The 22568-nt window shown below is 43.9% G+C and overlaps 1 protein-coding gene across 1 annotated transcript in view; it reads left to right on the top strand.

Moving 5' to 3' along the window:
- The first annotated feature begins 6259 nt into the window (after positions 1-6259).
- LOC115481838 (transmembrane protein 45B-like) overlaps positions 6260-22568 on the top strand; it is a 73912-nt gene continuing 57603 nt past the window's right edge. The window contains exon 1 of the mRNA XM_030221258.1: positions 6260-6332. The gene's annotated coding sequence lies outside the window, so the exon portion shown is untranslated. The remainder of the gene's footprint in view (positions 6333-22568) is intronic.

Below are 22568 nucleotides of genomic sequence, written 5' to 3'. Positions count from 1 at the left end.
TCCGACTGCGGCCACAGATTGTTGGAAACTGCCGGAGGCCATGCAATGGAAGAAGCTCAGTAGCTTAGTCAGACCAGGTATCAGGTGGGACTTGTCTGTAATGGGATGCCGGCCCTTAAATGTTCATATAACTCCATTATAGCTGCTGAGCTCAACCAGTACAGGGTGACCACACAGTCCTCACGCATCCCTCGAAGCAATGTGGGAGCTGGGAAAATGTGTGGGCACCGAGGACATTGTTCCCGCTTATGGCGCTGACGCTGCCTCTGTACCGGGTGCTGCTGTCCCTGTTGCGCTGGAATTCCCTGTGCTGGAATGGGTGGTAGAGGAAGTTGTGCTGGGGTCTGAGCCTCCAACATCCCACCAAATGCTGCTGCTGCTGCTGATACTGCAGCTACATATAGCAAGGGCATAGCTACGGGTAGGCCTGGGTGGGCCCAGGCCCACCCAGTTTTACAGCAGCTGAGCAGCCACAGCCTTAGTTTCTGCCCAATCTGCTGTCGGCCCGCTCAGCCCCCTCCCACCTGTTTTTCTCAGCAGTTGCACTCACTGGCAGCTCCTCCTTGGCCAGACACCGGGCCACATGTAATCTCGCACTAAAGTCTTGCGGAGTTGCGGCTGGTGCCACGCACACCAACACCACACACGCCACCACACTGCTGTCTCACCCCCCCCCCCCCCCAGCCTGGCCGGGGCCCACAGTGTGCAGTTGCGCACAGCATGATGGCGCCGCCCCACACGCAGCACCGCATGGGAAAGGTCACGGTCGCGGCTCCAAGTCTACCCTGTGCCCTGTCCTGCCGGCTGGGTCTATGATTTTCAGTCAGTTCTCTTGGGGAGTCAATCAATCACAGTCACAGCATCAGCACTCCCCCGCGGTCCCACACAGCTACGGGAGCAAGGTAATACATATGTATTTTTAATTTTTTTAACGTGTCATGTATTAATTGATTCGTGTTTGTACTCAAAATACTTGCTGGTGGTGGTGGGCTTCTGGGTGGGGTAAGCACTTCACTGCCTAAGGCAAAAAAAGGTACATTTAATAATTAAAATATACGTTTTTTTGGCCCTAGGCAGTGAAGAGCCCACCCCCACCCAGAAGCCCACCACCAGCGAGCATTTTGATTGCTCTTGCAACCAAAATGATGGCTCTGGTGGTGGGCTTCTGGATGGGGTGGACTCTTCACTGCCTAGAACAAAAAAAAAGTATATTTAATCAATAAATATATCTCTTTTGCCCTAGGCAATGTCCACCCCTACCCAGAAATTCAACAACAATAAATTTTAATAGTGCCCAGGTTAATTTTTAAAAGGTTGTCTATTTCTCATGTTGGTGGGTTTTTGGGTGGGGATGGTCTCTGCAGTGCCTAGGTTAAAATGAAAAAAAAAAGTGTAGGCGGTTTTCTCTGGGTGGACCGGTGAGGTAGAGGTGGGCTCTGCAGTGCCCAGAACATTAAAAATGTCTTATATCTAATGCCATGGGGATGGGTAGGGAGTAGGACAGGGCTGACGCTAGGCGACAAGGAGAGGTGGGGTGGTAGGATAGGGCTGATGCTTAGCTATGGGATGGATGGTAGGGAAGAGAAGGATTGATACTGGGCTACAGGGATGGATTGGGGGGGGGGGTAAGTTAGAGAAAGGATGGGCTGATACCAGGTTGCTGGGATGGATGGGGTGGGGGTAGAGAAGGGAAGGTCTTTATGTTTTATATTTTTTGTAATATGTTTTATAATTATGTGTGTTGAATTGTGATCTGCTTAGAATTGCAGGTAGTGTGGCATAGAAATTTAGAAAATAAATCAATATTTTCTAATTTTTGGCCCTTTATTCTGTAATTGATGAGGGTTGGTCTATGGTCTGCATGTACCGAGCAGGTGAGAGTTTCTGCTGGCATGTAGTTTGTATGGGGATCTACGAGTCTGACTTTTCTGGCTTTTCCAATGGGATGCGTATTGCTGTTGTGTATATTCACTGTTGCCTTTTTAAAGGTACTGTTATTGACAGTTTGCAATATAGGCTCTAAGAAGTGAAGAGTTATGCTAGCCCTTGCTCTCAGTAAAATACAGGCCAATGGCTCATAATAAGAGCCAGGCTTCTTAAAATCAGAATCATCTCTGATACAAAAGAGAGCTAGCCTGTAAAAATCAGAGATCACCTTTGACACAGTTACATTTCACTGTGGCAAGTACTGAGATGAGGTAATTGAGAGCTGGCAAGGGTGGGGGCATCTACTCTATAAACAATCCTGAGACTCGCACCTGCAAGACGTCATAAGCAAGAGTTGCTATGGTTATGTAGAGATAGTACTGGGTCAGCTGCACCCCGGGTGAGAAAATCCAAAGGGGGGGCTAGAGGAAGGTTTGGGAACATATGAAGTCATTCTGATCAGCTGATAAGAACCAAGAGCCCTGGTGAGAAAGACTGGGGTCCATTGAAATGAATAGGGCCAAAATTGTATATAAGCAGCAGTTTGAGGGGTATTAGATCAGACAAGAGGAGAAGAAGACCAGAGAAGGAAGACTCCAGAAGGCTAGAGAGAGAGGACGTGCCATGATATGCTGCCCCATTATATGAATGCTTGACTCGCCTGTACTGCCATTGGTAAGATTGTAATAAACTATCTTATTATATCTACTACATACTGGGTTCCTTTCTAATTACGAGGGTCCATACTGCCTGACGGTGTAAGCCTGTCATGAGCAGATAAAGGGTTGGGGTAATTAAGTATCTAGAGGGGATTTGCAGTTCTCTCTAGGATAGTACAGAGAGCCCATGGCTTCCGCTGCGCAAATGGGTGAGGCAGATCCTAATTATAAACAGAAGCCTCCTTGCAGGATTTAGTGTTACTTCACAAAGTACTGGCAGTGACGGGATTTTGTTGTCATGATTGAGATGCTACCAGAATTTGAATACATTGTTATATGTCATTGCTGTAATTATAATGCAGGATCCTGTCGTGTGCGTTCAGATGTTTGCCATTATTGTAGACTTATGTCTGATCATGTTTGATATGGCATAATGTAACTACATTTACAAATATTGTTTTTTTTCCATTAAGTATGTATGTGGTTTATATTGATGCAGGGCAGCTGTTGGGCAGCATTCTAAGGCATTATTTTGTAGTATCCCAAGAAACACTACTCATACCTATATACATAGTGCCCACCCATATTAGCTCTGGGCCCACCCAAAAAGTCAGGTCTAGCTACTCCACTGACATATAGAGGGGCATAATCGAACGGTGCCGGTGAAATAGATCGCCGGTGATCCTATTTTGGCGGTGGTGGCGCAACAGCTGGCCATAACCGTATTGTCGAAAAAGATGGCAGGCCATCTTTTCTTTTGATAGTACGGTTTGACCCTGCCAAATGCCAGTGTTTGCCGGGTTTGAGATGGCCGGTTTTGTTTTTCAGCAATAATGGAAAAAAATGCCGGCGATCTCAAACCTGGCGAAATCCATGGCATTTGGTTGTGGGAGGAGCCAGCATTTGTAGTGCACTGGTCCCCCTGACATGCCAGGACACCAACCAGGCACCCTAGGGGGCACTTCTAAAAATATATACAAATACCTCCCAGGTGCATAGCTCCCTTACCTTGGGTGCTGAGCCCCCCAAATCCCCCCAAAACCCACTCCCCACAACTCTACACCACTACCATAGTCCTTATGGGTGAAGGGGGGCACCTACAGGTGGGTAAAGTGGGGTTTGAGGGGGTTAGGAGGGCTCAACACTTACCACCACAAGTGTAATGGGTAGGGGGGGTGGGCCTGGGTCTGCCTGCCTGAAGTCCACTGCAACCAACAAAAACTGGTCCAGGGATCTGCATACTGCTGTCAGGGAGCTGGGTATGACATTTGAGGCTGGCATACAGGCTGGCAAAAAAGGTTTTTATTTTTATTTTTTTAGTGTGGGAGGGGGTTGGTGACCACTGGGGGAGTACAGGGAGGTCATCCCCCATTCCCTCCGGTGGTCATCTGGTCAGTTGGGGCACCTTTTTGAGGCTTGGTCGTGAAAATAAAAAGGACCAAGTAAACCCGGCAAAATACTGATCAACGCTGCTTTTTTTTTTCCATTATCCGCGAAAGCCGGCCATCTGGTAGCCAAGCCCATGCCCGCCCATGTCCCACCTTCGCTACACCGCCAACACGCCCCCTTGAACTTTCACCGGCTCAGCGACGGAAAAGCAGCAATGGTGTCAAAAAAGCAGCTTTCGATTATACCGATTTTGCCACTTTTGAGAGATTTATGACGGAAGATGCCCGGCGATCACTTTCGAAAATAAGCCTGATAGTGTCATTTGGAATGACATGATTGATGTGTGTTAATGAGTCTTCATAGGCTGATGGGGTATGTAGGTGGAGTCATTGAGTTGTCATGCTATTTCTGTTTCTGATGCACTTATTCATGGTGAAAAGCCCTCATGCGCTAGCAAACGCGTTATGTACCAACAGGGCTGCCGAGAGACTGAGCCGGGCCCAGAGCAGGGCCACTGCCACTGCCCCCTCCTCGACTTCTGCCCACCTGATTGTCACCACCCCCCTGGATCGTCGCCACTGCTGCCCACCGCCCCACTTCCCCCAGGGAAGCCGCTGCCGCAAATGAGGTACCTTGGGGCTGGCGGGGATCCCGAGGTCCCGCCAGCTGCTCTTCACTCCATGCCTGCCCTGCCCCTGCGGCTGCTTTTTTTTCTCACGTCGCGCATGCTCAGTTTCAAAACTGAGCATGCGCCTGAGGGGGAAAAGCAGCTGCTCAGCACGGCGGTAAAAGCGAGCAGGGCCGGTCTTAGCAAGTGCGGGGCCCTATGCAGACCAATCTGATGGGGCCCCATCCTAGCCCCGCCCCTACCCTAGCTCCAGGGCCGGCCCCCCCTCCCTCCCAGCTCCAAGGCCGGCTGGCCGGTTTCTCTCTCTCCCTCTCTCTCCCTCCCACCCACCAGCTCCAAGGCCCCCCTCCCTCCCCGCTCCAAGGCCTGTCTCTCTCTCTCTCCCTCTCCCTCCCACCCACCAGCTCCAAGGCCCCCCACCCAGCTCCCACCTAGCTCCAAGGCCCCCCTCCCACCCAGCTCCAAGGCCGGCCGGCCGGTCTCTCTCTCTCTCCCTCCCACCAGCTCCAAGCCCCCCCTCCCTCCCCACTCCAAGGCCTGTCTCTCTCTCCCTCCCACTCACCAGCTCCAAGGCCCCCCACCCAGCTCCAAGGCCCCCCTCCCTCTGAATTTTAAGTTACCTCATCATCGACGTCAGAGCGCCCGCAGGTAGCAGCAGCCGTGAAAAGCGTGCGAGCTGCTGGGCGGTGCTTCGGGAGCCTTCCTTTCCCTTCCCTTGCTCAGCTCTGGTCCCGCCCTCAAGGTAACTTAAAATTCAGAGGGCGGGGGGACTGGAGCTTGGGCGGTCGGGACGGGGCACCCTTGAGCGCAAGGCCCTATGAGGTCACCTCGGTCGCCTCGCCCTAAGACCGGCCCTGGAAGCGAGCGAAGAGCAGCACTGGAGGGGGGCCCAGCGCCAGAGTTTTCCCTCTCCTGTTCCTGTCAGGACCTGATCACTTGGGGCCCATCAGGAGCAGGAGAGAGAGAGACCCCAAGGCCGGGCCTGGGGAATTTTGCCCACCCCCTCTCGGCAGCCCTGTATACCTATGTGTGTCTGTGATAACACCCTCTCGTAGACGCACCTACAAAATGCCCCTTTCTCCTCCCCAGACATTAATGCGTGATTCAACGCGCTTAGGTGCCAAATTTAACGCTCCAGCAACTAACGCGCATCCATATGCACGTTGAGCCACACATTAACACGCAGTAAACATGCCCCTTATTTTGTAAACTGCTTTGATTTGTTATTCAATGAGAAACGGTATATCAAACCTAATAAACGATAAATGAATTCAGTAAATATCACATTGGTTTACAAAAAAGGGAAACAAGGAAAACAGCAATAGAGAGTAGGAAATTAGAAAGGCAAATGAAGGCTGTTCACCATTAGCTCCACTCCAGCCAGGCCAACACCTAGCCTCAGTGAAAGCCTGATTGAATAAATAGGTCTTAAGAGTGGCTTTAAATCGAGGTAATGTAGGCTGTAGTCAAAGGTATTTGGGAAATGCTGCTCGAGATAATTCTGCATAAACGATTCAGTACTCTATGTGATCAAAAGCCGTTAACCCAGTTTGCTTCCCTGTACAGGTGGCTTTGTGTCCATGCCCACATCTGCAAGGATTGGTTGAGTGATGTCACGGGCTTACCTGCAAAAGTGCTGGTGCCTTTTTCTTTCCATTTCTGTTCCAGGTGCTGTGAGGGAGGAGGGGTTCTGAAGAGGGACAGTTTTAGGTGCTGCATTCACTTCACAGGTAACTGCAAATAAATTAGAAAATGTAGCAGAAGTTTTAGAAAGTGTTTGGAATGTAAAATATTGAAGCAGCTGTATTGGGAAGAATGATAGGGATAAGAGTGTCTGTCATGATTTTGTTAAAGGAATTTTTTTCATGGAATATAAAATTGTAAAGTTCCATGCCTGGAGTTTTGGGTAGTAACATTTTTGTTGATTGTACAATGTTGTAGGAAACCAGTAAATATAAATATCTCCATTGCATAAACTTCAAGGGATACTTCAAATCTTTCCCCCTTATATTATTAAACTGTTATCATCCAACAATTTAAAACTGAGATGTATTTAGTTCTTCCTTTCTGGTATAACCAATTCAACAAAAGTTCCGAGGATTTTCTTTTTTTTGGGGGGGGGGGGGGGGTTGACAGTAATACGGAAGGTGTTTGAAAATATAATCCAATATAGGTAGGAAGACATTTTTAATGTGAATTTGTGGAGCAGATGTTTGTACAGTGTAGAAAAAGGATTCACTTGATGATCAAATGGCACTTTTACCTCTACTTATTTGGAATGGATTAATGCTTCAGACTACACCATTTTAATGTGTTTTTGTTTGTAAATGAATGCATGATTTAGATGTAAATGTGCTCGGTGTACCCTCCAAAGCCCCTTCCTGATGCAAATCAAATAAGCAATAGATACATGCACACACACATACAGTACAAGGAATACTCAGGCTGCATATACTGCAGCAGGACATGTTTATCCACTCCTTCCGCCTTGAGTGAATTCCTTCAAAAAGGTGGTAAATAAATCCTAATAAATAAATATAGTTCAAGCAGCTGAGCCTATTGGTTTGGTCTGGCTTTTTTTTTAATCTCCTTGCTAAATATCTACTTCTCTTTGTTTTCACTAAGAAGCCTTTTTGTGCGTGTGTGTGTTGTTTTTTTTACTATGCTTGCTTTGGTTTGTAATTAATGTAAATGTACATTACCTTTTTTCATCATGAAAACCCAAATATCATAAATGGCCTCAAGAATGGGTTTTTATGCTCTGCTATACATGAAGGACTGTAGTCAGCAAATGGCGCTAAATGCGATTCTATGAAGGGTGCTTATTCTTCATAGAATAACACTTAACTCAGATTTCTGCGCCCAAATCTGGCATTAATCCTGGTGCACAAGTTGGTTGTGGATCACCCAATTCTATAACACTGCGCATATCAAGTGAGAATGCCCCCGACCCACACATGCCCTTCCTATGGCCATGCCCCCTTTTGGATTTCATGGTATGTGCCAGATTCTATAAATGGCATCCAAATTTGGGTGCCAAAATAAAAGAGCACTGTTTATAATTTAGCACTCAGTACTCAGAGTTGGGCACTGTTTATAGAATAGCGCATAGCACCGGGATCCAGTACCTGGTCAAAAAAGTCCTGGCAAAATGCCCCCGACAAAAAAGCTCCAAACAAAAAAAGTCCCCAACATAATAGCCCCTGTCAAAACGGCCTGCCCACAATATAGCCCTTGGCAAATTAGCCCCCTGACAAAAGGGCCCGATCAGGCTGCCCAGAGTATGGCACTGCATTTTTTCTAGGGGGCTATTTTCTTAAGGGGGTTATTTTGTGGGAGGGGCCATTTTGTCAAGGGCTATGTTATGATTCTGCCGGTTTGGCTGAGGGGGGGACGTCTCTTCTGATTGGCTGCCAGGGGTTGTGCTGATGTCAGGGGATAGTACTTTAGCCTGCAGCTGAAGAGTTTCTCTGCTTTTGTGTTACTTACGCTTGGTGGTCACTGGAAAGCCTGATAGTTTTCTCTCAGAACGTGCTCTAGGTTCTGACAGGGATCTGTGTTGTGTTAGAGTATTCTTTTCCTTCCCTCTGGGTTAGCTGCTGCTGTGTGTGTGTGCCTAGCTCTGTAATCAGGGTCAGCTGCTCGTTTGTTTAGTGGGGACTGGGCATTGCTCAGCCTCTGGGCTCTGGATTTCTCTTCCCAGTGTCCCGGCCTGCTGGCTCAGTGAGTTTAACCCTTTGTGTACTGTGTGTATGGTGTTCCTGCCTCTGCCAGTGTGTTTGTTCTATCGGCCCTGCTCCCTCTTGGGGAAGGGAAGCTTCTCTCTGGTTGTTTGTTGATTTATGGAACTCTCTCTCTGCTGGCTCTACAAGCTTAACCCTTTGTGTTCTGTTTGCCTCTGTCTACAGTGGGTTTGAGGCAAAGGCTTTCTGCCTTCCTTTTGTGTCTGGTTCCTCTGGCTTCTGCCTGGGGCTTTCTACCCTGGTGGGGGGTGGGTTGCTGTGTTAGTTCCCCTGTCCTGCGCTAGTCCCCTGGGTGGGCATGGCCCGCTCTAGTCCTTTGTTTCTCCCTCTGCCCTATTGCTGGTGTTCAGCGCGTGTCTGGCATCTTGGGGCCCGGGAGGCCCTCTGGGTTCTTTCACCCCTCCCTGTATGTGATTGGGTTCCAGTTCAGCCGTGAGGCTCGCACGAGTGGCTCTGTGTGCGTGGGTTCCGGTTCGGCTGCGAGGCCCGCCTGTATGCCTATTTCCCTTCTTCCTGAGGGACTGCGGGGAGGGGTAGCTTAGGGGTATTGGATAGCTGGGGTGTGTGGTGGTGGGTCGGTCTCCCCTTGGCCTCGGCCAGGGCCCAAGGGCTCACGACCAACCCAACGGATTACAGGCTATTTTGTTAGAGGCTGATTTGTCAAGGGCTATTTTGTTACCAGGCTGTTTCTTCAGGGCATTTTTGTCGGGGCTATTTTGTCATGGCTATTATGTCAGGGTGCCCCGGGATCCAGTCATAAGAGCCCTGACAAAAGAACCCTGACAAAAAAGCCTGATAAAACAGCCTTGTAACAAAATAACGCTTGACATTTCACACCTTAACAAAAGGGCCCCTCCCACAAAACAACCCTTGACAAAATAGCCTCTACACAAAACACCCCCCTTAACAAAACAGCCCCCTAAGAAAAAAATAACACATCACAAAAAATATAATAAACTACAACTGAAATCTTCACTAATAAAGACACCTAAGCATTCAATTGCATAAAGCATATATAAATAAAATTCTATAGCTACAAACTGGTATTCATGATCTGTTCTGCTATTTAAAGAAACTATTCTTCCATCAACACACTAATTAAAAAAAAGACAAAAAACAATATTGTCGTCATTTCATAGTCTTACCAACCTTACCTGATTGGCAAGGTAAAATTATTAGGAAAAAAATGCAGTCCCATATTCTGGGCAGCCTGATTGGGCCTTTTTGTCGGGGGGGGGGGGGCTAACTTGTCAAGGGTTATATTGTGGGCAGGCCATTTTGACAGTGGCTATTTTGTCAGGGACTATTATGTCGGGAGCTTTTTTTGTTTGGAGCTTTTTTGTCGGGGTTATTTTGACTGGGTACCTACACCCAACTTTTGGAAGGAGGATATATACCTACTGAAACTTGTGCCTAAATTAGGCGTGGATTCCCTAAATGCTATAATGCTGTGCACATCTTAGTGAATGCCCCTGACTTGCTAATGCTCCTCCCATGGCCATGACCCCTTTTCGGTTGCACGCTACAAGATTTACGTACACATCTTTATAGAATAGCACTTAGCAAGATGCGTGCGTAAATCCAAATTACACCTACTTATTGGTGCTACTGGGCTTGTTACTCAATTGTGCATGCAAATTGGGCACACACCCAAATTTTTACACACAATTTTGAGTGCCATCTGGGGGTATGAGATTTGGGTGGGCATTGTTATAGAATAGTGCATAACAAAATATGTGTGCCTAATTCTGTAACAACTGTCTCTGGTAATGATTACTATGACAAGTTGTAAGAACCAGAGTATGGTATAAAGGAGACAAAATAGTGAAAGGATTGACCCCAAAAAAGTTCTAAAAGATATGGAGATAGTTTTGTATATTAATGTTAATATATGAAGATTAAAAGGAAGTTCTCAGAGTATAAACTCACCCAAGCAAGACGACACCGAAGTGAATTGTATCTCTAAGGGTGGACAATGTTAGGGAAATTTTAATCTCTTACCAAAGAAAAGCACACTCTCAGGACTCTGAGCATATTCTGCAGTTTATTAGATCCGTGCACAGAGAGACTAACCATCAAGGTAAAAATCCTGATGCAGTCTGACTATACTGATTCAGTATACCCTTTAAATAGTAAAGAACTACTGTTATCATTCCAATCAGGTGCAGCTTCTAACTAAGTTTTTAATGAGCTTGAAAACAATAACTCTTCTTGCCTTTCAAGTCATGTTTCTCTAATAAGATAAGTAGACTTCTAGCTAATTAAAACATACCAATGTGATGGTATAGTTGAGCAGGTCTTCTGACTAGCAAGCTTTTCACAGCTGCAGAACTTTTTGGACAACATTTAATGAAGTAAACATTTCTTTGCTTTTCCCTCTAATGGCTACTGAGATAAGGCTCACATACTCAGCTGATTGAGTTGATTTCATCCTATTTCCTTGCTAACAAGCTAGTGAACTAAAGTCAGGTCATGCATAGGCCATTTCTTTACGCTATTCTGCAGTAAGGCCTAACTAATTCTAGCATGCATTTCTCTAAGGTAAGCATAATCACAATACATACATAGAATGATTTCATTTTCTCATAACATTTCCTCCCTTTTCATTCTATGAAAACAAAAATAGTAAAGATATTAGACCATTTTACATAGGTATATTTAACTGTATGAGCCTAGGAATAGTGGACATGTAACCTTGGAGCATGTCGGCTAATAAGAAATGTGACTATTATGAGTAAATAATTCACCATTATTAATTGTTTACTCCTGCTCATCTTTTATTTTGGGTGCTAGGTATTCACCATTGATCAAGTTTCCTATGGTCATTTGGCATCTGTTCTATTCAGTTTGGGAGCTTTTGGGTTGAGTCTGGCTTTGCTCTAGTTTTAGTATTTTTATTTATTTATTTATTTCTGCATTTGTACCCCACATTTCCCAACCTGGTGGTAAGTTCTATGTGGCTTACAGTAACTCAGTTGTTTGAGATTGACGCAAGCCTGGTGCAGTGAGATGGCCAAGATCTCCTTAGTTATGTGGTTGCATCATAAACAACTTTCCTAAATAAGTGAGCTTTGAGATGTTTTCAGAATGCGAGATAGTTGTTCATGGATTTTAATTCTTTTGATAGAGAGTTCCAAGTTTTGGTGCAGACATACAGTATGTGAAACTGGTTGTAAGTGTAGATTTGTAACTTGGGCCTTGGTAGTTGGGATAGTGGAGTGAGGTAGGTTCTTGTGTTTTTGACGTGTGTGAATTGTTTGCCTAATACTAACCTTACCACACAATACCAATGTGTTTTTTCCCCGATTCAATGCTGATGTCCAGGTGTTTGTGCAATCCAAGATCCAGGTAGTGATTTCAGACAAGTTCTGCTTGAAAGGGATGACTATTGTCACGTCATCGGCATATAGGAAAGGGTTGAAGCCTTGTTTGGACAGTGATCAGGTAAGGGATACCCTCAGATTGAATAATATTGGGGAGAGCAGTGAACCCTGAGGGACTCTGCCGTCTGTGTTCCAAGGGGAAGAGGTTGTGGTATTCATTGTTACTTGATAAGACCAAGTAGTCAGGTATCCATTGAATATTCAATCACCTTTCCTCTGATTCTGATTTTATCAAGTATTCTTTGTAAAATTTGGTAATCAACCATGTCGAATGCACTGGACATTTCAAACTGTACTAAAAGGATGCTTTTCCCAATTGAGATTTCCTTTTTAAATTTCACTAGTAATGTAATCTGAACCATTTCTGTACTGTAGTGAGTTCTGAAGCCCGATCATCGTGTAATATAGAAATTTTATTTATGCAGTTAACTAGCTGATTGGCCACAATGCCTTCCATTACTTTGGTACGTAGATGTATGGATGCCACTTTGCTGTGGTTAGAGGTGTCTGATATTTTTCTTGGTATCCTTTGGAATAGGTGTAAGTAGTATGTCACCCTTTTTCATTGGAAATCATCCTTCCTGGAATATAAAGTTCAGGTAAGGTGGTCGATAAATCGGTCAGGGGCTATTTTCTAGATGTAATTGGGATATAGATCGAGCATGCAGCAGGCGGTGGAGAATTTGCTTACTATGTGTGCAACTGTCTCTTTCGTGAGCTGTGAGAAAGCTGTCCATGTCCTGTCTACTGGTGATTCCTCGGGGGGGGGGAGGGGGGGTAGTCCATTTCATCTATGAAAATTTCAAGCTTGGCATCATCTTAGGTTAAGGATTTACTGATGAGCGTTGTTTGTTATTGTCAGTGGTTTGGTGTTGTCTTAAGAGCTTGTATAGTTATTTTTTTTCATGTCTCTCTAGTCTGTGCCTACTTGGTTTAGTATTGTGTTTTAGCCCATCTTATTTTGATCTTGTACCTGTTTCTTGCTTCCCTCGATGTAGCTTGCAATCCCACTCATATGCCTTCACTCACATAAGTATGGCATGCACCACCCCTAGAGACCAGCTCCATCTCCAACTGCTCAGGGACAAAGGTTGTTCCCACATTAATGCCATATGGTCACTTAGAGTAGGACATCATAGCCTCTCTGGATCTTGGTGAAAACTTTCTCTTTACTCAGCATACTACCATGAGCAAAAATGACCAATCAATACCATCACAATGGGATGGAATAATTTATGTAGTGCATTATTTCCTTTATCTGACTGTCCAAGGAAAATATCTTACCATGAATGTTTCCCTATGCTCTTTGTTTCAGAGGCTAACTGATTGTGTTACAACATATAACAGATAAAAACAACTTGTAACACTGATTTACTTTGAATTCTAACATTTGTTTGCAACCAAAAATGTGATGTTCCTGTATATAGTCATGAAATACTATGTCCTAGAGTCATTTATCCTCTGCTGAACCTTTTGGTTTCAGTTCACAAATTCATGGAGGCTCCTGGATTTGATGTCCTTTTTACTGCGTCCAAAACCTGGAACAGGAGGATGATCCTAGAGCCATACCACAGATTGCTCCTAGGACCAGTCTGATTGTTCTCTATCGATTAAGGTCCTGATTGCTCTCCTCTTTTCCAGTCATCCAAATAGACTCCAAACTGTGGTTTCAGTCAGTTGTTCACGTGGGTCATCTGGATCAGATGTCAAGGCCTCCATTTTGACCCTAAATTCTCACTTGGGTTCTTGTTTTCCTAGCCGGGCTCACCCTTGCAAGAATGTTGGTTGTCACAAGTAGTACAAGCAGGATCAGAGCACCCAGACTGGAACTGAAGCTGTAGGTGAAAAGGCTAAAATGAGCAGAACTGGAACTATCAGACTTCACCTGCTCTGACCACCGCTTCCCAGAGGTTGAGCCCCTAGGTGCGGGCGGCCTGCAGGACTTACTGGACTGAACTGGTAATGCTGGAACAGCCAAACTGGACAGTCACTTGGTCTATTCTGTTTTCCTAATCTCAGCTCCAGGTTCTGCTACCTTCTTGCAGTGTGACAGGTGTACCCAAGTGCTTTGTTCCTCGGGAGTACTTGATATGGACCTTCCCAGCAGGGCGAGGCCCAGTTCTTTCTCTTGATGACCTTGATTAGGACCCAGTCTCTGCTTGAACCTTTTCAGGCTCAGTATGTTCAGGATGTTCAAACTGATCTGGAATCACATTAGACAGAGAAACCTCTTTTGTTAATTAACATTCTTTTCATATATGTTGCCAGTGATTCCTCAGCCCCCTCATGACTCTTTTCCAGTGGGGCAAACCTGAGGGATCATATACAGTCTGCCAAACAGAATTTCAAAGGGAGTTAAACCTGTCTTCTCTGAAATTTGTGCTTAGCACAAAGCATACATCATGAACAATTTTTTTTTTAATTTTTTACAGTATTTTTACAGTATTATAAAACTCACATTGTTATGAAGTTATGAGAAAATGAAATCATTCTATGTATGTATTGTGATTATGCTTACCTTAGAGAAATGCATGCTAGAATTAGTTAGACCTTACTGCAGAATAGAGTAAAGAAAGGTCATGCATAGGCCATGACTTTAGTTCACTAGCTCGTTAGCAAGGAAATAGGATGAAATCATCTCAATCAGCTGAGTATGTGAGCCTTATCTCAGTAGCCATTAGAGGGAAAAGCAAAGAAATGTTTACTTCATTAAATGTTGTCCAGAAAGTTCTGCAGCTGTGAAAAGCTTGCTAGTCAGAAGACCTGCTCAACTATATCATCACATTGGTATGTTTTAATTAGCTAGAAGTCTTATTTTATTAGAGAAACATGACTTGAAAGGCAAGAAGAGTTATTGTTTTCAAGCTCATTAAAAACTTAAGTTAGAATCTGCACCTACCTGGTGATTGGAACGATAACAGTAGTTCTTTACTATTTAAAAGGTATACTGAATCAATATAGTCAGACTGCATCAGGATTTTTACCTTGATGGTTAGTCTCGCAGTGCACAGATCTAATAAACTGCAGAATTTGCTCAGAGTCCTGAGAGTGTGCTTTTCTTTGGTAAGAAATTAAAATTTCCCTAACAAACAAGTTTCTCGATCATAGAACTTCACTTTCAATATTATTTCAATTTTTATGAGCAATTGCACACCTGACCTGTGCTCTAATTGATTTTAAATAATAAAAAGATACATATAAATATTCACCTCCCACAAAATTAAAGAACTAATGAGTCAATTCTATCACTTGCTCCAATGAACTTCGTGCACACAAGAGTAAAAATATGTTATATTCAAAGACTCTTGATCACTTTAGTGTGCTGTTTCTATAAACAGTAAACCTTAACTTTCACTGTTTTCTATAATAATCAAATGTAATAAATCTAGGCACTTAACGTAATATGGTCAGGAATACCACATCCATGCTGGATTCGATCCATGTCTGTGTGTTGTTACCGTATCAAGTAGTACTCCGTTTCAACATTTCTCTCGGTGAGACAAATTCTACTAGTTCTGTCACATGGCTTTTCAAACAGCTCTCCAATTGTCTTAACTCGCTGTGGGACGAATCCTGTTGGAACTTGTGGCTAGGCTGTCCAACGTTTCCGTTCTTTTAAATGTAACCTTCAGGGTGAAATCATGATGAATCCTTCTACTCTTTTAAAATGTGACCTTCAGGGTGAAATCATAACACTCACATTTACCTGCCACTTCAGCGTATACAGAATACTGTCACATTCATGAATAAGTGTACATTTACGCATGTAAGGGGCACCATAACCCCTAAGCACTGTTCTGTAAAGACATGCGTAAATGACATAAGGGCCCTTTGACAAAGCAGCAGTAAGCCCAATGCAGGCTTACCGCATGCTAAACCAGAACTACTGCTTGGCCAATGCGTCCGCCAGTAGTAGTTTCACATCAAGTGTGTGCCATTTCCAGAGTGCTAGAAAAGTGTTTATATATATATATATATATATAGCACACTGCTAACCCGGCAGTAATCAGGCATTGCTGCGTGCTGCCGGGTAACTGTGGGATCCCTTAAGTCTCCCCTACCCCCCCCCCCCTCCGCATGGCCACATGGTAAGAGCAATCTTACCGCATGGCCATTTTTTAGGGGCTTTTTACCCACAGTAAAAGGGCCCTGGCGCATAGGGAAAATGTCCCCCCCCCCCACACCAAAGGGCACGTTTTCCCACAGCTTGGTAAAAGGACCCCATAGCGTGCAAAAGCAAGGGGGTGTTGACATGGGACATACACAACTTGCAGAATGCAGTGTTGCATGTGCCCTTGCCGCACTTGGGTGCCAGCAGTTATACCAGTCTAGCTGGTGTAACCGTGGGCACCTTAATGTAAGGCATACTGATACCAGGTTACACTAATATTCTGTAATGAAATCTGGGCACTCAGGTGCTGTTACAGAATAGACTCTCACTGCATGGACATGTGGGCACTGTGATGGAGTTTACATTCTGTCACTTAAAGATACCCAGTGAAATGGGGAAAGCTCGAGCTCCCCAATCCAGCATCATCATCTTGGCCTTGTGAACAGTGATGTTCAACAGCACTAGACAGAAATTCAGTGGTTACTGGGAGTGATAAAATTATTTGCCCCTCAGGGGGAGGAATGCTGGCTTCGGCCTAACCCCTGGTAAGCCTTTCCTCAGCTGAGAGGTGCCCAGCTCTACCACCGGCTGCCTTTCAGGTGCTGTGGAGGACTTGCAGCTCATCTGCATATCCTTACAGCCTTCTCCGGGGTGACACCCAGGTCTACTCCGATCCACTCAGGACCTCCGCTCTAGGTGCCCAGCGCCTAACGGCACACGGAGCATTTTTCTCTTTACATCTAATCTTCTTCCCAGTTGCTAAAGTACCTCAGTCATTTATGGCCCCTATTCACATTCTCTTCCTAGCCCTGTCCCTTCCTAATCTTTTCCCTCACCCCCTACCCCTCTCCACTACAGGAACTCACTGCCCATCCATCGACTTCATCACCTCACCTTCTCTCTGTATAATTATGGTACAGCCAGAGACCCCTCCACTGGAATGGTGGAGGGCCCAGTCACAGAGCTCAGGCCAGTACAGACCTTGGCTGAGTCCAAAATCTGATGGCTGACACAACTGGGAGTTTACTGGAAAAGTATGGCCTAGTTGGTAGCCCACATTGAGGCCTAAATAAGCTAAATTAGGAAAAGTTAATAGATATGGAAACAAAATGGAGGATTTCAACACAAAATGGAAGCCCGTATCTGTTACAAAGTGGAATTTTCTCTAATGTAAGTTAGAAAAACAAGTTGAGAAATAAGTGAGTCATAGCAGGTGCAAAGAAAATAGGGAACTAGCTGTTCCAGAGAGGAGGGAGACTTCCTGTGAGCAGGATTGTGGTCAGCTGGTGTGAGAAAGGAAAGGCGTAGCAAGATAGAAGCTACTCATTAGCATGAGCCAATCAGTGACAACCATGACATTAGCATAGATCCAATCAGGTATATCTACTGTCATATTATCCATATCCTGAGGGCACCTATAAAAATCAGGGTATTTCCTGGTTTAAGTTAGAGAGAATAGGGTTGCCACTCTCTCTCCAAGGGAAACCAATGTGTCCAGCAGAATTGACAAATTACCTAATTGCTTTCCCTTGTAAAACCTCTAATTGGTAAAATAAATTATAAAAGATTAGCAAATAATTAACACCTGTTTGCAGCTTATTATATTCCTATAATTAATTGATTGTACATGCCTGTTGTCAATCACTGATTTGACTTATACCTTAGCAAATAAACTCCTCATTCCAAATGATGATTTGTGGGCTTCACTTAATGATGAAAGGCTGTAAGTATAAATGCTTTTGCTGCATCAGGCTATCATTCGCTGCATTGTATAACCTGTAGCCTAAATCCAGTTTGTCATAAGGCTGGTATCTTTTCCTTAGACCTAACGTCTCCCTTAGAGGCAATAACTCCTTGATTACCCCAGTACTAGTGTTATTTAGAGATGGAGTCAGATTAAGGTCACTCTAGCCTTCTTGGGGGGGCTCGGGACCCCCCAATTCTCAACATTAGTGACTCCCGTACGCTGCTCCACCCTTTCCTGTCCTTCTCCTTCTTATTTATGCGTTCACATCCACGTTTTTGTCTTTCAATATTTAAAGATCAAGAATTTCCTCCCTGATGTCTCATGTCCCTTATTATAGCAGTCTGCTGTTCTCTCTCTAAGCTTTCACTCTTTTCTGTGGTTAAGCCACTTCCGTTATTTTTCCCTATCGCAGTCAATGATAATATGTAAGCCTTGTGCTTTCTTTCCCCCTCTTCGTTGCGTCCAAGACTGCGCTTTATTTCTTCTCTCTGATTCCTATCTCCCCTTCTTGGCACTGCTATTTTCCCGGTCTCTTTCCCCTTGCTGACATGTTAATTCTCCCCGTAGTTGGTTTTTTCAAAAACACACTTATGTGAAATAATTTCTTCCCTTCCCACTTCATTCTTGTTAGTCTGTCGCCACACCTTCCTGTGGGGTTATTTTTTTTTTTTCCTTAAGCCGCAGCTTTTACATGGTCCCTGCCACCTCTGTCCCTTTTCAGCCGGTTGTTATTAACTTATGTTTTTGTTTTCCCTTTGAATGCAGCTGTCCCAGCGTGTCACTGATTTCTAGTGCTTTGGTACGGTATGGTCCACTGCGGGTGCTGTTATATCTGTCTCTATTCTTATCTGTTACTTTTTATATCATGTTCTCCTAAGGTACCTTGGTGCCGGTCTTTCTTACCTCCTAAAACTTCCAAACCTTTTCGGGGATTGGTACGCTCAGAGTTCGTCCACATGGCACCAGCAAGGTCTTAATGCGGGCTATACGCCTAACTTCTGGAGCATGTGTGGTCTTTCATAAATCATTGTCTTCTCTCACCCGTCACCAGGATTGTGGATACATGCACAATCAGGTAACAGAGTACTGTATCATTACTCTTATGTATGTCTACTAACGCTATTCTTCTGCCTTTATTTCACTGGACTGGCATATACCCTGGTGAAAAGTGCCCACTTGAGGGGTACTGGGAACTGGTATTCAGTCCGCTCCTTTTCTAACCCCTTCCTCTGGTACTATTCTGTTTTTCTGCTTTCTTCCTCTGTTCCCTTATCGCTTTCTCCTTCTGCGCTTGGCTGGCGCATTTGTTTTTCTGTTCCTGTCCTTTTGTGAGTCTGTCTAACGATTATTATGTGATAAGTGCCCTTATATCTTTTCTTTTATTCATCACCTATACTCTGTCCCTTTCGAGCGCTTGGTGTGTGCAAGGGTACGAGTGGCATCTAGGTTCTAGGCTGGGAGACCACGCCTAGCAGATGCTGGCTGTTTTTTTCTCGTTTCGCCACGATTGTCATTAGCGGTCTCATGCTGGCTATTCTTAGCCTAACGCCTTGACATTTCGTGTCTTAAGTCTCCGTCCTCCCTTGAGCGAAGCTTCTCCTGTCTTTTTAGGCTATTCAGTGTATGTTGAAGTTGATCCCCGTTATGTTTCCCCCTACCTGTAGATCATGTGTTCTTACTTTTGTCCGAGCTCCTATTCACTGCAGTTCCCTGAAATCCTATATCTCTCCTTTAAAATCATTTTGGTTAAACTGACAGCCCACAGAGCCCCAACCTCCTTTCCTGCCTATACACTTCTGCTTCTAGATCTCGTACGGAGGGAGTGTCCCTTCCCTGCCCTCCAAGAGATCTGTGCTTATTTCCTCTGTGCCGTACTTAACCTCTACCTTGCATGTCTCTCTGCTTCTGTTTCTGGCCACTGTTGATTTCTCCCCATCCTTGTTAGAAACTTTCCTGATGTGTCTTTGTGAAAGATTTATAGTTTAAACCTAACAATTCTTTGTCAGCTTCTTAGCTGCACTTCATCATTTTCTGCTTCCTTATTTCGCTGTTATTGTCAAGCTTTATGAGCAGCATTACACCTATGCTTCAACACTGACAGGCTTGCCCCCACCTCTGTTCCTGCTCCCTCAGATGCTCGCTATCGCCTATACGCTTTTGTTACCTCTGTCTGACCTTCAACTGCTTAATTCTGACTCAATCGGGTGTTAGATTGAGTTATCTTTTACTGTCACTATGTTATCTACAAGCTTCGGGTAACGGCGCTCAGCATCCTAGCCACTTATTGGCCTAATACTTTTGACTATGAAGGAGATGCCGGTTTCCTATACGGTTTTTCTTCGCACTTTATTTCTTTTCTTTATATTTGCACACATTTGCGGTCCCATTTCTTCCGATTCTTTAAGTCTCTCACTGACTCTCTCAATTTATAAGTGCGTAGCTGCTTATCTTCCTCTTTTCTTCTGTAACTGCCTGGCTTCTTGGGCGGTGCCCACTTCCTTCCTCTTCTCTTTCTCCCTCTTGTATCTGCTAATCTTTAGCTTTGGAATCTATTATTAAATCCTGTTTCTAATAATCTTTTGTAATAATGTCTTGCCCTGTTTTTTTTAACAATGCTTTGGGCTCTCACTTTGGATACACCTCACGGCCCTCCTCTCTGATGCTCTACCGACTCTTGCACCTTTTTATTTTCTTCCCTGCCCTCCTCTCTGATGCTCTCCTCTTACATAATTTATTTATTTTCCTCCTTCCAATTGCCCCTCATATCAGAAGTAGTAACATTTAAATGTGTGGCCCTCCGTAGATTATTGTTATTATATTTAGAATTGATATTTTTAACAGTAATTGTGTGTGTCCGTTTTTGGATTAGGACAAACATATGCTGCATTTGTTTAGCTGTGAGGGGATAATTGACGTGATAACCCGTTATGTAGTTTCATGATAACATGACTTTGTATGTTTTTTTTTGACTCCGGAATCTAGCTTACGGCATTGTTTCTGAACGACATGATTAATATCCACTTATTTCCTGTAGAACTGCCTGCCCGTAATTTTTCAGGATGCAAGTTTGATTCAGTTTTCTGCAAGTTTAACCTTGTTTTATGGCACATTTTCTCAGCATGCATAATGATATTCCTATGTAATGGTACATATTTCTTTTAAATCACTTATCTTTTGATAATTCAGTTGCCGGTTCTCTAGCTTTTTTGTATGTGTTCTCTTCCACGAACAGCAGTGTTTTGAATGCTTTCGGTTTCATTTTTGCGGTGGCAGCGCTGGTTTGTTGTTTGTCTAGAATGGCTTTTGTTTCTGCAGTGTAATATTGCAAGTTCCATAATAATGATTTACAGTCTGTTTTTCCAGGGTTTTTTTTGTTCATTTACTTGATATTCCAATTTTGTTGTACCGTTTTTTTTTTCCTCTGATATGGGGAACATACGAAGTCGTTTGTCCATTGGTTTGCTCTGCTTGTCCATCAAAATCATTTTTTTTCTCCCTCCAAGTCCCACCTACTCTCCTATTTTGCGTGTGTCACTCTTGTTTCAGACTTTAATGCATTTTTATGCAGTACAACAGTGTGAATGATTTTATTTTGTATTGTATTGTCCTGGTTTTGCGGGCTTCCTTACTGTCGGCTGTTTTATTTTAATGCCTTTTGAGTTCCCTTCTTATGAATTATTTAATAGAAAATCTATTGTTTAGTGACTCTTTTATGGTACCATCCCCCAAGAGCTTACATATGTTCAGTGTTACAAATCTTTCTTTTAATTTCCTTTTTTTATTATATCTATTTTATCTTTACTATCTTTGTAGTTTGTTTCAGGGGCTCTTCCCTGGGATATGCTATATTTTTATTTCTATTTTTTTTTTTATTATTTATTTCTATTTTTTTTTTTATTTTTATTTTCTTATATACCAGTGTCACGCTATAACCATTGGGTTCGATATCGATGCCTGGGGCTTACACCCATTGGAGGTGACCCTTCAATGGATGACGGTATCTCAATTAGTAGAAGCAGACTTCCATTCCATTTTCGGAGTGGCCTGCGGATTCGGCATTATTGCCCACATATGAGTTACCTAGTGCAGATGAGCGTGGGAGCAATATAGAGACGTCTGACGCTTTTCGTTGCGAGTTTGGACTAGTTGACGAGGGCTTTTTAATATTTTTGGAGGGTTAGCTTTTAAACGAGAAGTTTCCTAACTTTTCAATGTTGTAGCATGGTTAGCTTTTAAACGAGAAGTTTCCTAACCACAAATTTTTGAGTGGGTTGTTGTACACGAGAAGTTCTCAAATCACAGGTCCCTTGGGGTGGTTAGTTGTACACGAGAAGTTCTCTAATCAGCGGAAACCCATTGGACCGCTGCTCTCCAACTCAGGACACCTTATTCGCTGGTTTTTTGAGTTCTTTTTGGGAGTGTTTGCAATGTCCCTTTTTGGGGGCTCTATCATGGGCTGGAGCTCATGGCCAAGTAACCTGGATAGCTCTTGGCAGGCAGGGAAACGGGGTTTCTTTATGCTTTTAGAAGCACACTCTGGGGAGTGGTTTTCATTAATTAGGGGTAGAGTAGTATAGATACATAATAGCTGACACCATTCACTTTTTGTACTTTTTTTTTTCTTAAACTCTCCTTTCCTTTCCTCCTTTCCTCTTTGTGACTGTCATTTGTCTGTTAATTTGACCTGCGTTAAAAGCGTTGAGCTTCCCGCCAATTACTAATTTTTATTTTGGGTCTCTATGTTGGAGTACATTAGCAGATGCGTGAGTATGATTGTGTTATGTCTCTGTATGTTCTACTATCAGGATCATCATCACATGTTTTTGTAAACTGTTAGTACATTCTCATTTCTAGGTCTACTTGCTATCCCTGAAGCTGCCTTTTGAACCACTGACCTTGTACCAGGTTCTAGATCTAATCAATATATATATTACTACCCTAATTCATTTTCCTATAGCATGTTACAGGTCTGGAACTTATTT

This window comes from Microcaecilia unicolor, chromosome 12, assembly GCF_901765095.1.
Source record: "Microcaecilia unicolor chromosome 12, aMicUni1.1, whole genome shotgun sequence".
Taxonomy (NCBI): domain Eukaryota; kingdom Metazoa; phylum Chordata; class Amphibia; order Gymnophiona; family Siphonopidae; genus Microcaecilia; species Microcaecilia unicolor.
Note: the sequence above shows the minus strand (reverse complement) of the source record. Positions and strands in the feature narration are given on the sequence as shown.